The 14767-nt window shown below is 45.4% G+C and overlaps 1 pseudogene; it reads right to left on the minus strand.

Moving 5' to 3' along the window:
- Positions 1–4431: 4431 nt before the first annotated feature.
- Positions 4432–14767, minus strand: part of LOC148140070 (E3 ubiquitin-protein ligase TRIM69-like) — a 79423-nt pseudogene continuing 69087 nt past the window's right edge.

The following is a 14767-nucleotide window of genomic DNA, read 5'->3' on the forward strand; positions in this document are numbered from 1 at the left end:
TAAAAGGTAATCAGCAGGTGGAAAGAGATTCACCTGGTCATCTCTATTCAGTGAGCACGAGCATATTCACACGAGCGAGAAACATTTACTTGCTCCTTGCCTGATTTATATTTCTCTTCTTTTGATCACTCTATTGATTAATGATTTAGATGGTGTGCTACATAGCCAGAAAAAAAGTGAGAGAAAAACTGGAAGGTCTGAAAGTGAATAAATCACGTGGACCAAATGAGCTACACACAACAGTTCTGAAAGAGGTAGCTGAAGAAATAATGGAGACATCAATAGAGTCATAGAGATGTACAGCATAGAAACAGACCCTTCCGGCTAACCCATCCATGCCTACCAGGTATCCTAACCTAATCTAATCTTTTAAATGTTATAATTGTACCAGCATCCACCACTTCCTCTGGCAGCTCATCCCATATCTGCATCACCTTTTGCTTGAAAGAATTGTTCCTTAGGTCCCTTTCCCATCTCACCCTAAACCTATGTCCTCCAGTTCTAGACTTCCCCACCCCATGGAAAAGACTGTTTATTTACTCTATGTATGCCTCTCATGATTTTATTAACTTCTATAAGATCATCCCTCAGCCTCTGACGTTCTAGAGAAAACAGCCCCAGCCTATTCAACCTCCCCCTATATCTCAAACCGTCCAACCCTGGCATCATCCTTGTAAATATATTCTGAACTCTTTTACGTTTCACAACATCCTTCCGATAGGACAGAAACCAGAATTGCACACAATATTCCAAAAGTGGCCAAAGCAATGTTCTATACAGCTGCAACAATACATCCAACTCCTTTACTCAATACTCTGAACAATAAAGGAAAGCATACCAAATGCATACCAAATGCCTTCTTCAGTGTCTTATCTACCTGCGACTCCACTTTCAAGGACCTGTGAATCTGCATTCCAAGGTCTGTTTATTCATCAACACTCTATTTCTGATGAAGGGCTTTTGCCTGAAATGTCGATTTTCCTGCTCCTCGGATGCTGCCTGACGTGCTGTGCTTTTCCAGCACCACTCTAATCTAGACAATCTGATCACAATCACATTGTACTCTGAAGTAATCTTTTTCACTGTCCACTACATCTCCAATTTTGGTGTCATCTGCAAACTTACCAACTATACTTCCGATGTTCACATCCAGTTCATTTATACATATGACGAAAAGCAGTGGACCCAGCACTGATCATTGTGACACACCACTGGTCACAGGGCTCCTCTTGAAAAGCAAACCTCCACCACCACCTTCTTCCTTTTATTTTCAAGCCAGTTCTGGTTCAAATGGCTAATTCTCCCTACATTCCAGGTGATCTTGCCTTGCTATCCAGTCTACCATGAGGAACCTTATGAAAAGGTTGACTGAAGTCTGTATTGATCATATCCAACACTCTGCTCTCATAAATTCTAATAGTTATTTCTTCAAAAAACTCGAACACATTCAAATCTGGCCTCACAGCCAGCGAACAATGTTGTGAAACATGAACGTGTTCAGAAACAATATACAAGGATGTTGCCAGAGTTGGAGAGTTTGAAATGTAGGGAGAAGCTGGAGAGGCTGGGGCTGTTTTCATTGGAGCATTGAATGCTGAGGGGGTGGCCTTATAGAAGTTTATAAAATCATGCAGAGCACAGACATGGTGAATAGCCAAGATCTTTTTATGAAGGTTGGAGAGTCCAAAAGTAGAGGGCATAGTTTTAAGGTGAGATAGGAAAGATTGAAATGGGACCTAAGGGGCAGCATTTTTTTAAAAATGTGAAATGAACTGCCAGAGGAAGTGGTGGATGTGGTAAAATTACAACAGTTAAAAGGCATCTGGGTAGGAATATGAAAAGAAAGAGTTGAGAGGGATATGGGTCAAATGCTGGCAAATGAGACTAGAATAATTTAGGATATCTGCTTGGCATGTATGAGTTGGACTATAGGGTCTGTTCCTATGCTGAACATCTCTATGACTCTTTCACTCTATAACTAATGTGAGGCAGAATTTCTTCAGCCAGAAGGTGTTTAATCTGTCAAATTCATTGTTGCAAAATGATGTGGAGACCAAGACATTGAGTGCATTTAAGACAGAGATAGAGAAGTTCTTAATTAGCAAAGGGACCAGGATTACAGGGAGAAGGTGGGAGAATGGGGATTGAGAAATGTATCAGCCATGATCAAATGGTGGAGCAAATACAATTAATGTATGACCTCATTCTGCTATGGACTTATAATATGGTCAGCAGACGCAAAACCAGCAATTGGTGACTGCTTTATATTTATAATCCCTAGACACCCATGAAATATATCAGCCACGACCAAGTGGTGGTGCAAACCTGACTGGTGTATGACATCATCATGCTCAAATATCTTATGGTCTTACAATATGGTCAGCAGAGGGGAAGCCGGCATCTATATATGTATAACCCCGAGTCACCTTCAGAAATGATAACATGGTATTCTTATCCTGTCAAGCTCCTGAATATCCTATTGAATGCCTCAATTAAAATTACTGTTTTTCACAAAGTGCTTTTCTTGCCATCTCAAAGCTTCCTCCAGCCCATGAAGTATTTCAGAATTGTATTCAATGTTAGAACGTGGAACGTAAAGCAGCCAGTCTGTACAGAGCAGTCACCCATGAACATCAATGTAAACAGGTAATCTAATCATTGTGATATTGAATGAGGGATAAATATTGGCTGTGGGATTTTTTTTAATATTCACCCCCCACATGGGGTTTGGATCAAACTATCCTTGATCGGAGTGCAGTTCCAATACTGCAGCATTCCCTCAGTACTGCACTCGAGTGTCATTCTGGGTTTTTATGATCATGTCACACACAGCAAGCTCAGGCCACCTACATTCTCCTTCAAATTATTAATACATGGGGTCTCATCACAGCTCACTGCACAAAACCACTTGGCACAGATCTCCAGTCAGAAAAACACCCTCCCATCATAGGTCCCATGTGGCATCTCCTACTGTATCAGGTAGCCATGAGGGCCATGGTTAAAGGCCTTGCTAACATCCATTTATGCAAAATTAACCACTCAGCATTCATCAGTCTTCTTTGTCAATTCCTCAAAAAACTCAGTGAAGTTTGTCAGATGTGACCTCTCCTCTGCTTTGCCATTTAATAAGATGATAGCTCATTTGATCATTCCCAACTCCACTTTCCAGCCTAAACTACATAACCTTTGATTTCCTTCCTCATGACAAATCTGTCCATTTAAGCCTTGTATATATTAAATGACCCAGCCTCAACAGCCCTCTGCAGCATCAAATTCTACACAAACACTGAGAATGCTGGAGAAACTCAGCAGGTCTGGCAGCAGCTGAGGAGGATTGAGAAATGTTTCAAATCCAGTGTGACTCTTGTTCAGACCTGCTTGTGTCTGTCCAGTGGGAGGGTGTAGAAAGGTGTTGATTTATATGATGGGTTCGAGAGGCTTCACAGTCCTTTTCTCACCACAGAGGCACAGCCCTGCAACATAAAGGGAATTCAAGAAGATAACATGGAGTCCTTGGTCGGCAGTGGGGAAGCTAATGCCTCAGCCTACTTGAAACCTAATTCATCAACCCTTTGAAACGATCTGGAAGAATCTGAATTTCACTGCCAATCACAAGGTATCCCACAAAAACAAAAATTGCTCGAGAAACTGGAGCAGTGTCACTGAACCGAAATGTTGTCTCTTCTTTCTCTCCATCACACTACCAGATTGCTGATTCTCACCAGCAATTTCTGTTTCTGTAGCACACCTTGGCAGTGAAAACTGAAGTTTGTAGCCTATCTCATATTCAATGAACAAAGAATTGCAAATGCTGGAAATCTGAAATTAAACAGAAATTGATGGAGAAACTGCTTTCTCTGCACAGATGCTGCCACACCTGCTGAGTTTCAGTGTTCCTGGAATGGACTGATACAGAACATCATCTCAAAAATCCTCATTCACTGCCACCCAGTCAAATTCATCTTCATGTTATCACTGGCATTTCATTCCATGGGCTTCAATTATACTTCTGAATCTTTTATGTGACAATTTGTCAAAAGCCTTTTCAAAGTCCAGGATCAAATTCACTCTGAATCCTAATTGTGTCTTCAGTCGAAAGCTCAATAAATTCAGTTAAACATGAATTGCTTTGAATAAATCAACACTGGCTTTTCTCGATTATCCAGAATTGCTTCACTGTGTTGAATATTATCCTTAAAATTTCCCACCACCGAGATTAATCTCACTGCCCCGTAACTAACACTCCATTGACTCGAAACAGTGAATTTTAAAATAATGCAAAATGAAGTTGGTGTGCAAGGTATAAGGATACATTTTTTTGGAGAAATTTACAAATTTCCCACCTTCTTTCCCCCAGACTGAGACCGATCCCCCATCAGTTTACAGCTGGTAGGAGGCAGGGGGACGGGGTGAAATTATGGGATGGATCTGTCAGTGCCCTTTAATCCCGCAGATTGTCAACGGGGCGGAGTTTTTCCCACCGTCATTGCCTCCGGAATTGAAGATGGGAAAGATCCTCTCAGTGAAAGTGTGGAGATGGGACATGGTGTCCGCATTGTAAAATGACACCTGTCCACCTTCATAGTCCAGGAAAACCCCGATCTTCCGGGGATTCACATTCGGGGACAGTGGGGTGTCAGAAGGTGAAGTGGCGGCAAAATAACCACATCCGGGTCCAAGCCACACAATCCAGAATCCGGTCTCCGGGTTCAGTCCGATCCCCCCTTTCCTCATCACAGACTCTCGGACAGCTCCCAGAAACCACTCAGTCTTCTCCCCCACCTCCACCTCCCAGTAATGTCTCCCTGATGTGAATCCCTCTGATCCCAGGACACAGAGCCAGGAATCAAATCTCTCTGGGGAGTGAGGGAGCGGCTGCCGTTTGCCTCCGAGTCGCACACTGGTTCGGTCCTCAGACAGGATGAGCCAGGGATGGGCTGTGTTCGGATCCAGAGTCAGAGAGGCTGGAGTTGGGAGAGAGATCAAATAACACCGTCAGACAGAGAGAGGGAGGGAGAGTGGGAGGAGCAGCAAGTGAGGGTTGGAGAGATAGAGGGGGAATGGGAGTGGAGGGGGAGATAAGGAGAGTGTGGAAAAGGGGAGTTTGAAGGAGACGATGGTCATGGAAGAGGGAGTGAGTGAGGGAAAGTGCAGTGAGTGATGAGAGTGGAGGAATGAGGAGGAAGGATGAGTAAAGGGCTGGGAGGGAGGAGTGGGTGAGGTGAGAGGGATCATTTGGAGGAGAGTGGGTGGGGAAATGAGGAAGTGTACAGGAAGAACAGGAAGGCTTGGAAGGTTAAAGGGAGGGCGAGACCGAGGAGATGTAGGAGAGAGGGTGGACAGTGAGGAGAGGTGGGAGAGAGAGAGGAGGGCAGTGTGAAGGGGTGGTATGAGACAGAAACGTGTGGAGAATGAGGGGGAGCTTAGAGAGAGGTGAGCAATAGGACGTTTGAGTGTTTGGGTGAGAGTGATGGGAAGGGGTAAATTGAGGGAGTGGGAGGGAGAGAGCAAGTTGGGGAGTGCAGCATCATCTGGGGAGCCAGGAGAAGTGGGGAAAAGAGGTGGGAATTGTGGTGATGGGAAGTGTGATGGTAGTGGCATAGGTTCGAGTGTGCTGGGGAGGGTAAACTGAAGCAGAAGGTGAGGGGAGAGCGAGGGGCAGATAGTGTAGCAGAAGCAGAGGGAGAAGAAGCACTAGGGATTGGGGAGGGAGAGCGAGAGCAAAGGGGTATGGGACAGCATAGGGAAGTGTCAGATGGTGGGGGCCAGGAAAGGGAGGGGAGAGTGACGAGCAGAGTGTGGGGTACAGGAGAGGTGGGGGAGAGTGAGGGGGTTCGTGAGAGTAAACAGTATGGACAGGGTGGGGTGAGGAAGAGGAGAGACTGAGAGTGAGGGATGGGGAATGGACTGGAATGTGAGATGGCTAGGTCCAGGAGGAAGACATGACTGAGGAGGGGAGAGTGAGGGTGATAGAAGGAGAAAGGAAGAGTGAGAGGAAGGGGAGAACGAGAAGAAGGGAAAGTGATGGGCAAGGGAGAACAGGGGAGGGGGCAATAACAAGATGGAGGGAACATGAGCCTGAGGGAAATGGAGATTGGGGAGGAGGGGACAGTAAGTGGAAGGCGGATGAATGCAAAAGGAAGGGGAAAGTGAGATAATGTGAGTGGGTGGGAATGGGGATAGTGATGGGAGGCAGGAGTGATGGGCAACAAGGGAGTGGGGAGACGGTGGGAGGGTATAGTGTGGTTGCATTTGCAAGGGAGGGTTTAGGGAAGTAGGAGGGGATCATCATGAAGAATGGGAGGAAATGAGGGGAGGTTTTTAACCTCAGGGCAGGGGATGGAAGAGTAAAGAGATGGGGGGAGTAATGAAAGTGGGAATGAGTGTGAGTAAGGATGTGGGAGAAGATGTGGAGGTTTTGTGAGGGAAGGGACAATTTGGGATGGGGTTGGGAGAGTGAATGACAGCATAGAATGGGAGGGTGAGGACAGGAGGTCTGCAAAATAAGTGGACATTTGAGGTTTGGAGGCCGGGAGAGTGAGTGGGAGGGTTGAGAGATGGAGATACGGTGAGTGAGGGAGGTGAGAGTGAGGAGGAAGGGATGGATGAGATGGAGAGGAGAAATACAGGTTCCATTTGGCCATGGGAGGGTGAGGGAGTGGGAGAGGAGAGTGAGTGCCAGGGAATGAGGGGGATATTCTGTATGAGGGAGAAGGGAGGGTTAAGAGTACCACGTATTAATCTGGATGTGGAAATGAGAGAGAACAAAATAAGGACTTGTGAGAATTCTGGAGGTGAATGCACTGGAGAATGAGGTGGAGTTTGTGGGGAAGAGGAGAGTCAACATGAACGGAGTGTAGGATGGGGGTTTTAAAGGAAGGAGAGAGTTGGGTCTCGGAAGTTGAGGAAGTCTGTGGAATGTGAAGGAGGTGAGTGAATTTGAGGATGAGATGGAGGGGAGATAAATGGAGGCAAGACTGAAGGGGAGTGGAGTGTGAGGAGGTAAGATTAAAATGGAGGGGAGAGTCAGGTGTGGGTGAAATCATGGCAGAGTGATTATGGAGGAACAGAGGAGATGGAGAAGGCAAATGTGAGATGGGAATGAGGGGCAATGTGAGGTAGAGAGAGAGAGATAGAGCAAAGCGAGGTTGAGAGGACAGTTACCAGATTGGGAAGCTGTACTTGAGAGTATAGTGAGGAAGATGGAAGAGTGAGCTGGGAGGGTGTGAGAAGTCAGCATGAGGGGGCTGTGAGATTGAGGGGGAAGGGGAGAGCAGGAGGGAGTGAGGCAGCATTGATGGGGAGGGAGATTGGAAAGTCTGGCTAACTAGAGTATAAAGGAGAGCTGGAGTGGCAAGGACAGTGAGGTTTGGAGAGTGAGGTGGAGGGGAGAGGGAATTGTGAAGGGTGGACAATGAAGGGAGGGTGGGGGAGGACTGAATGGTGAACAATCAAGAGGAATGGATGGATGTTGGGAATTTGGATGTGAGTGGGATGGAGCGTGGAGAATACAGTGAGGGTGTGGCCTGTCAGATTAAGGGACAGATGATAGCAGGTATAAACCAGGAGGAGAATGAGGTCAGGGGGAGATTGACTGGGATGGGAAGCTGAGCTAAAGGAGAGAGTGAATGAGAGGGAAGTGTGTATGGAGAGTGAGCAGGAGAGACAAGAGGGAGTGGGAGTCATGGGGATGTGGATAGAGAGAGTGGTCAGAGATGGGAGTGGGAATTGAGCAGAGGGGACACATGAGAGCAGGAGAGAGTGGGGTGGGAGATCAGGAGGGAGTGTTGGTTAGAGGTAGGGAATGGTGAGTGAGATCCATGGAAGAGTGATGGAGAGGGAGGAGGAGGAGAGTGGGGCCTGTATAGAGATGGAAGGGGAATGCAGTGAGGGATAGGGACAAGGAGAGAGTGATGAGATCAATAAAGAGCTAGGCTGTCAGGTCATGAGTGTGGAGGAGGTGAGAGGCAGGGTGTAAGGGAAAAGAAGAGGGAAATTGGCAGCGAGGGGAATGAAAATGAGGAGAATGACTCAGAGGAGGAGAATCCAGGAAGAGGGGAGGAGAGAGTGAACGGGAGATGTATGGGGGAGTGCCAAGAGAGTCGGGGTGAGTGAGAGGAGTGACAATGATGCTCCTGAAACAAGTTTAGGTTATCCTTGGCTTTTTCCAGAGGGGTCAGAAACACAAACCTTCTGATGTGTCTGGGTTGAATGGGCTTTAGAGCCAATTTGATTATAGCTAACAGAAGCTACCTCAGGCAAAACACATTCAAGATTTACAAAACTTTGGTGGCATGGTGGCACAGTGGTTAGCACTGCTGCCTCACAGCGTCAGAGACTTGGGTTCAATTCCCATCTCAGACAACTGTCTGTGTGGAGTTTGCACATTCTCCCAGTGGGTGTGCTGGTTTTCTCCCACAGTCCAAAGATGTGCAGATTAGGTGAATTGGCCATGCTAAATTGTCCATAGTGTTAGGTGTAGGGGAATGGGTCTGGGTGGGTTGCTCTTCAAAGGGTTGGTGTGGACTTGTTGGTCTGAAGGGCCTGTTTCCACACTGTAAGTAATCAAATTTAAAAAAAAACATTTCGACACTGAAAGGAGAGTGACCAATTCTCCCAGGTCAAATTTGGTTTTGGTTTGGTTTTAGCAAGCAGCCAGCTTTTTTGAGGCTGCTGGTCAAAGAAACAGCTCCATGCTGATCCTCTCTCTCTCTCTCTCTCTCTCTGATATCTCTCCTGTGAGAACCTGGGTTTGATTTTTCCTTTTTTTGCCAAGGGGGTGTTCATGGGGATGTTGTAAATATTTGGAACAGCATCATTAAGTTGCAATAGAGTTGTTTCGGTTTTTAAATACTTATGTTATTCTAAATTTGGTTTTTGTTCATGTGTAAATAAATACTGCTTTGTTTCAAACTGAGTGGTTGGGCCAGCTGCATCCATCCTGGAATATCCACTGTACACCTACTGAAAACAATTAGAAATGTTAGGTCTGGGCTACCTTCTTGAAATGTTTTGAGGGAGTTTGGCCTGGTCCATAACAGGGGAGTGAAGAGTCAGGGGGATGTGAGTGTCAGGGATTTAGAATGATGTGGGAGAGTAATTGGAGAGTCGGCTGGACGAGAAAATGAGGGGAAGTGCAATTGAGAGGGGAGAGGGAGGATAAGTGGATATGAGTAAGTGGGTCAGGTGAGTGTTGTGTTGACTGTAAAGGGTAAGGAAAGAGAGGGGGAGGGGGAGAGTGATTGACATTAGAGCTTGCAGGGAGCTGGGGAGTAGGTTGGGGTGTGGAGTGGGGAGGGGAGTGTGAGGAAGAAAGGTCAATGAAGGAGAAGTGTAAGAGATTTGGGGCATTGTTGAAAGGAGTTATTTTGCTGGAGGGAGGGAGTGAGGGCGAAGAGGGAGAGGAGATGGGGTTGGAAGCAAGGTTGAGGAGATAGGACAACTTTGGGATGGTGGATGGGAGTTTGTGAAGTGAGAGAAAGGGGGATAGAGTGAGGCCTGAGCAATGTGAGGAGGAAGGGAGTCTTCACAAGGAAGAATTTTAAAAACAAAGAGCGTTACTTAAACAGAGAAGACCTGCAGAATTGCACGATACAGAGTGATCTGGGTGTTTGAGTGTGTGAGTCAGAAAATGTTAGGATGCAGGAACAGTGAGTAATTAAGAAGGTTAATGGGAAGTTAACCTTTATCTCAAGATAAGATGAACTTAACAGTAAAAATGATATCTTTTAGCTATAGAGAGAATTGGTAGAGAGAGAGAGAGAGAACCTGCACTGTTACTATCATCTGTATCACACACCAGCTGTCCAGCCGACTGAACTAATCGACCGACATAGCCATAGATTAATACAGCCCTTCAGCCCATTGTGGAAATGCTAGTCATCAAGGGTCTATCAAGCTCTATTCCATTTCCCAGCAACTAGGGAACTTAGGGAAATAAATAGTGATGTCTTGGAAAGAGTTCATATTACAGAAGAGGATGTGCTGTGGAGGTCTTCAATTGTACAAAGCTAGTTATATCCCCAGGACAGGATCAGGTGTTTACCAGAAACTAGGGAAGAGATTGCTGCACCGATTACTGACATACTTGTATCATCAACAACCACAGGTGAGGTGCCAGAACTGGAGGTCGGCTAATTTGGTGCCATTATTTGAGAAAGGCTGTGAGGAAAAGTGAGGGATCTATAGACCAGTGAGCTTTACACCAGTGGTAGGTAAGTTATTGGAGTGGGTGAGACAGGATATACATGCAATTAGAAAGGCAAGGACTTAATAGGAATAGTCAACATGGCTTCATAAGTGGGAAATTGCATTTTGATTGAGTTTTTTTTGAAGAGGTAATAAAGAAGCTGGATAAAGACAGTAGTATACGTGGTCGAGATGGACTTCAGCAAAGCATTCAACAAGGTTCTGCATGGTAGACTGGTTAGTAAGGTTAGATCTCTTGGGATCCAGGGGAAGGTAGCCAATTCAGTACAAAATTGGCTTAAAGGTAGGAGTCAGAGTGTGATGGTATGACTGGAGGCCTGTGACTAGTGGTGTGCCACACAGATCAAGGTTGGGTCCCACTGCTTTTGGTCATGTGTATAAATCATTTGGGTGTGAACATAGGAAGTATAGTTAGTATATTAGAGACAAAACATTTCAGATGCTGGAATCCAAGGTGGACAAGCAGGAGGCTGGATGAACACAGTAAGCCAGGCAGCATCAGGAGATAGAGGCCTGAGGAAGGGTTGCATCTGAAACGTCGAATACTCCATCCCCTAATGCTGCCTGGCTTGCTGTATTCTTCCAGCCTCTTGCTTGTTAGTAAAGTGGCTGATGACATGAAAATATCGTGTAGTGGGCTGAGATGGAGTTTAATTTAGATAAATGTGAGGTGTTGTATTATGGTCAGGCAAATCAGGCCAGTTGATGGTGGGACCCTGGGGAGTGTTACTGAGCAGGAGACCTGAGGGAGCAGGTACATGATTCCTTGGGTTGGAGTTGCAGGTGGACAGGGTGGTGAATAGGGAGTATGGCAAACTTACCTTCATTTGTTGGAGTGCTGAGTGTTGAAATGTTGGGGTGTAATGTTGTGACTGTGAAGGCCATTGGTGAGGCACATTGGAGTGTAGTTCTGGTCACCATTCAATGGGCTAAGTATGTTGTGAGATTCGAGAGTGTGTGGAGGGGACTTACAGGGGTGTTGCTGGGTCTGGAGGGTTTGAGTTTTAGGATATGGCTGAATAGGCTGGGACATCTTTCCCTGGAATGTCGGATGTTGAGGGGTGACCTTATCAAGGTTTATCAAACCATGAGGGGGATGGAAAGGGTGAATAGCCAATGTATTTTCCCCAGGGTAGATGACTCCAAAAGTAGAGGGCATAGGTTTACTGTGAGATGGGAAAGGTTTAAAAAGAACTTGGGAATTAACTTTTTCACGCAGAGGGTGATCCGTGTATGGAATAAGCTGCCAGAAGAAGTGGTGGAGGTGGGATTAATGACAACATTTAAAGGGCATCTGTATGGGTACATGAATCGGAAGGATTTAGAGGGATATGAGCCAAATGCTGGCATATTGAACGAGGTCGGTTTGGGATAGCTGATCAGTGCAGACTGATTGGATGGAGGCATCTGTTTCCATCTTGTGTGATGCTATCATTCCATCTGAATAACTTCCTAAATGTTGCAAAGATTTCTGTCTCCTTTCAGGCAGTGAGTTCCTGAGACTGATAGCCATCCAGGGTAAAAATATCATCCTTAATTCCCCTCGAAAACCCTTGCTCCTTCTCTTAAATCTATGTACCTGTTATTGCCCAAATCATTAAGGGGAAAAGTCTACCCAGTCTGTCACCCTCATAACTTTCATCAGCTTCTCCCCTCAGCCTTCTCTGCTTCAATGAAAACATCCCCAGCCGATCGAGTCTGTCTTCAGAGGTGAAACGCTCCAGCCCAGGCAACATCTTGGCGAATCTCAGCTGTTCCAGCCCTGCCCTGTCTCCTATTGGATTTTCTGCACACTGCCTTAAATAGATCACATGGAGACACTTTAAGAATTCTGTCCTGTCCGAGCCCTTCACAATCTGCCTGTCCCAGTGCATACAGGGGAAGTTCAATTCCCCTGATATTATGACCATTTGTTTTAGCACTTTTCTGAGATTTGCGACACATCAGCATTTAATCTATCTCTGATTATACTCTACAGCACACTCCCAACAATGTCATTCCCAATTTTTATAAAGTTCTCCCTATGTGGCCTCAGTGGAGTGGAAAATGAGACGCTGTTCTTCCAGTTTGTGCTGATCCTCGAGCTGGATGAACATTACTCATTTCCCACTGCAGCCTTCAGATCTCAGAGCTGAAACCAATAATGTTAGGGTTTGAACAATTTCTTCCATGTTTTACCCACATGGACACTCTAGCCTCTGTCATGATATGGGCTAATTTCATGACCCGTTTTTAATCTCCTGCATTGTTATTAGAAACAATGAAATGTGTAATTACCCTCTGTGTCACTGAACTTTTCCACGACAAAAAAATACCATTCAAACTGATGATTTTTTCATCATCACAATGTTGTTTCTGTGACCTCACTGTTCACAGATTGATTCTCTCATTTCCGACATTACAACAGGGAATATTTATCAAAAATATACCAGTGGTTCAGAAACTCTTTGGGTTATGCCGTAGGCACATGGGCGATATTTGAACACAATTTGATTTATCATACTCTCCTCTGTCATGAATTCCTTGTTATCAGGATTTGCGTTAATTATTCACATGGCAATTCATTGCTCCTTTATTTTCCATTTGGTCCCATATTCCCAACATCACAAATCATACACTTCCCTCATCTGGAAGTGAAGGCAGTTTTCCAGATACCTGTTTCCTCCTGCAGGACCACCCAGCACCTTCTCACATTCCGAACTCTTGGAAAACAGACCATGAAACACTGCACTGAATCAGAACCCTCATGTTGAATTGGGCCTCTGATCAAACAAATGGAGCAGCAACTGGGTTCACTGCTTGATCAATGAGATTACTGAAAATATTGAAACAGTGGCTCAATGGTTAGCATTGCAGCCTCACAGCACCAGGCATCTGGGTTCAATTCTAGCCACACGTGATTGTGTGGAGTTTGCACATTCTCCCATGTCTGTAGGATTTCCTCCCACAGTCCAAAGATGTGCATCTTCTGTCTATTGTGCCCATGGATGAGTAGACTTGTTGGATCAGCCATGGCAAATATTGAGTTCCAAGGATATAGTGGGGATTGGGTCCAGGTGGGATGCTCTTCAGAGGGTCAGTGTGGACTCGATGGACTCAATTGTCTGCTTCCGCACTGGAGGGATTCAGTGATTCTATCAGTCTCACTAACACTCCCCTTTTCACACTCCCCTTACAGATATTTATAAATGTTTGACAATGTTAAATCTATGGATATTTATCAAATTCAGCAGGTCTGGCAGCATCTGTGGACAAAAATCAGAGTTAATGTATAGGATTGAGTGACCCTTCCTCAGAAGTCATGGTAGCTAGGAAAATGTTGGTTTATATTCAGAAGATAGAGTCGGGGAATGGGAAAGGAGTAAATAATAAGTGGGGATAGAGCCCAAAGAGAGAGAAGAGCAGTTAGGCAGACAAAGGAGTGGATAATGATTTGGCTGGAAGGTTGAATAACTGTTAATGGAGACTGTTAGTGGGTTACAATGGGTGGTGCCTAATAGCAAACTCTGTGCTAACAAGGCCTGGTTGTGTGTGTTGTGGTAACAACATGGGAGAGGTCAGAACCCAAAGTTATTGAATTCAATATTGAGTCTGGAAGCTTCAGGATACCCTTCCGAAAAATGGAGTGTTGTTCTTCCAGCTTGCACTGAGCTTCACTGGAACACTGCAGCAAGCCTGAGACAGAGGTGTTGGCCAGATTACACGGTGGCGTGTTAAAAGGCAACTGGAAGTTCAAAGTCTTTTTTGGCAAACAGAAAGCAAGCATTCTGTAAAGTGACCAAGCAGTCGACCCTTTATATGCCCAATAGAGAGGAGGCCACATTGTGAGCAGCAAATGCAGTAGGCTAGATTGTGAGATGTGCAGGCAGGTGGAAGATGTGTTTGGGTCCTGGGATACTGAGGAGGGAGGAAGTAAACAGACAGATGTTACACCTTTGGTGGTTGCAGGGGAAGGTGCGGTGAGGCTGTGAGGGGTGTTGGAAGTAACCGGGGTGTCCCAAAGGGAATAGTTCCTGCGAGAGGCTGACAAGGGATAGGTGGTGTGTAGTATTTGGTGGTGGCACCTCGCTGGAGTTAGTTGAAATGACAGTAAATGATTTTCTGGATGGGAATGCTGGTGGGATGGTAGGTAAGTGTGATAGCCATGCTTCTGTTGTGGGTAACGTGTTGGAAAAAAAGTTATAAGAGATAGGATTTATAATCATTTAGAGAGGAATAAATTGATTGGGAATAGTCAACACATTTTTGTGAAGGGTGGGTCGTGCCTCACAAACCTTACTGAATTCTTTGAGAAATTAACCAAACAGTTGGATCAATGTAAAGCAGTTGATGTGGTGCATGTGGATTTCAGTTAAGCATTTGATAAAGTTCCCCATGGTAGGCTATTGCATAAAATACGGAGGCATGGGATTGAGGGTGATTTAGCGGTTTAGATCAGAAATTGGCTAGCTGGTTGAGGGGACATGTTCATTCTGGAGTTCAGTTGCTGCTGGTGTACCACAAGGATCTGTTTTGGGGCCACTGCTGTTTGTCATTTTTATAAATGACCTAGATGAGG

Source organism: Chiloscyllium plagiosum, unplaced genomic scaffold, assembly GCF_037043375.1.
Source record: "Chiloscyllium plagiosum isolate Xiang-an unplaced genomic scaffold, Cpla_swu_hap1 HiC_scaffold_35, whole genome shotgun sequence".
NCBI classification, from domain to species: Eukaryota; Metazoa; Chordata; class Chondrichthyes; order Orectolobiformes; family Hemiscylliidae; genus Chiloscyllium; species Chiloscyllium plagiosum.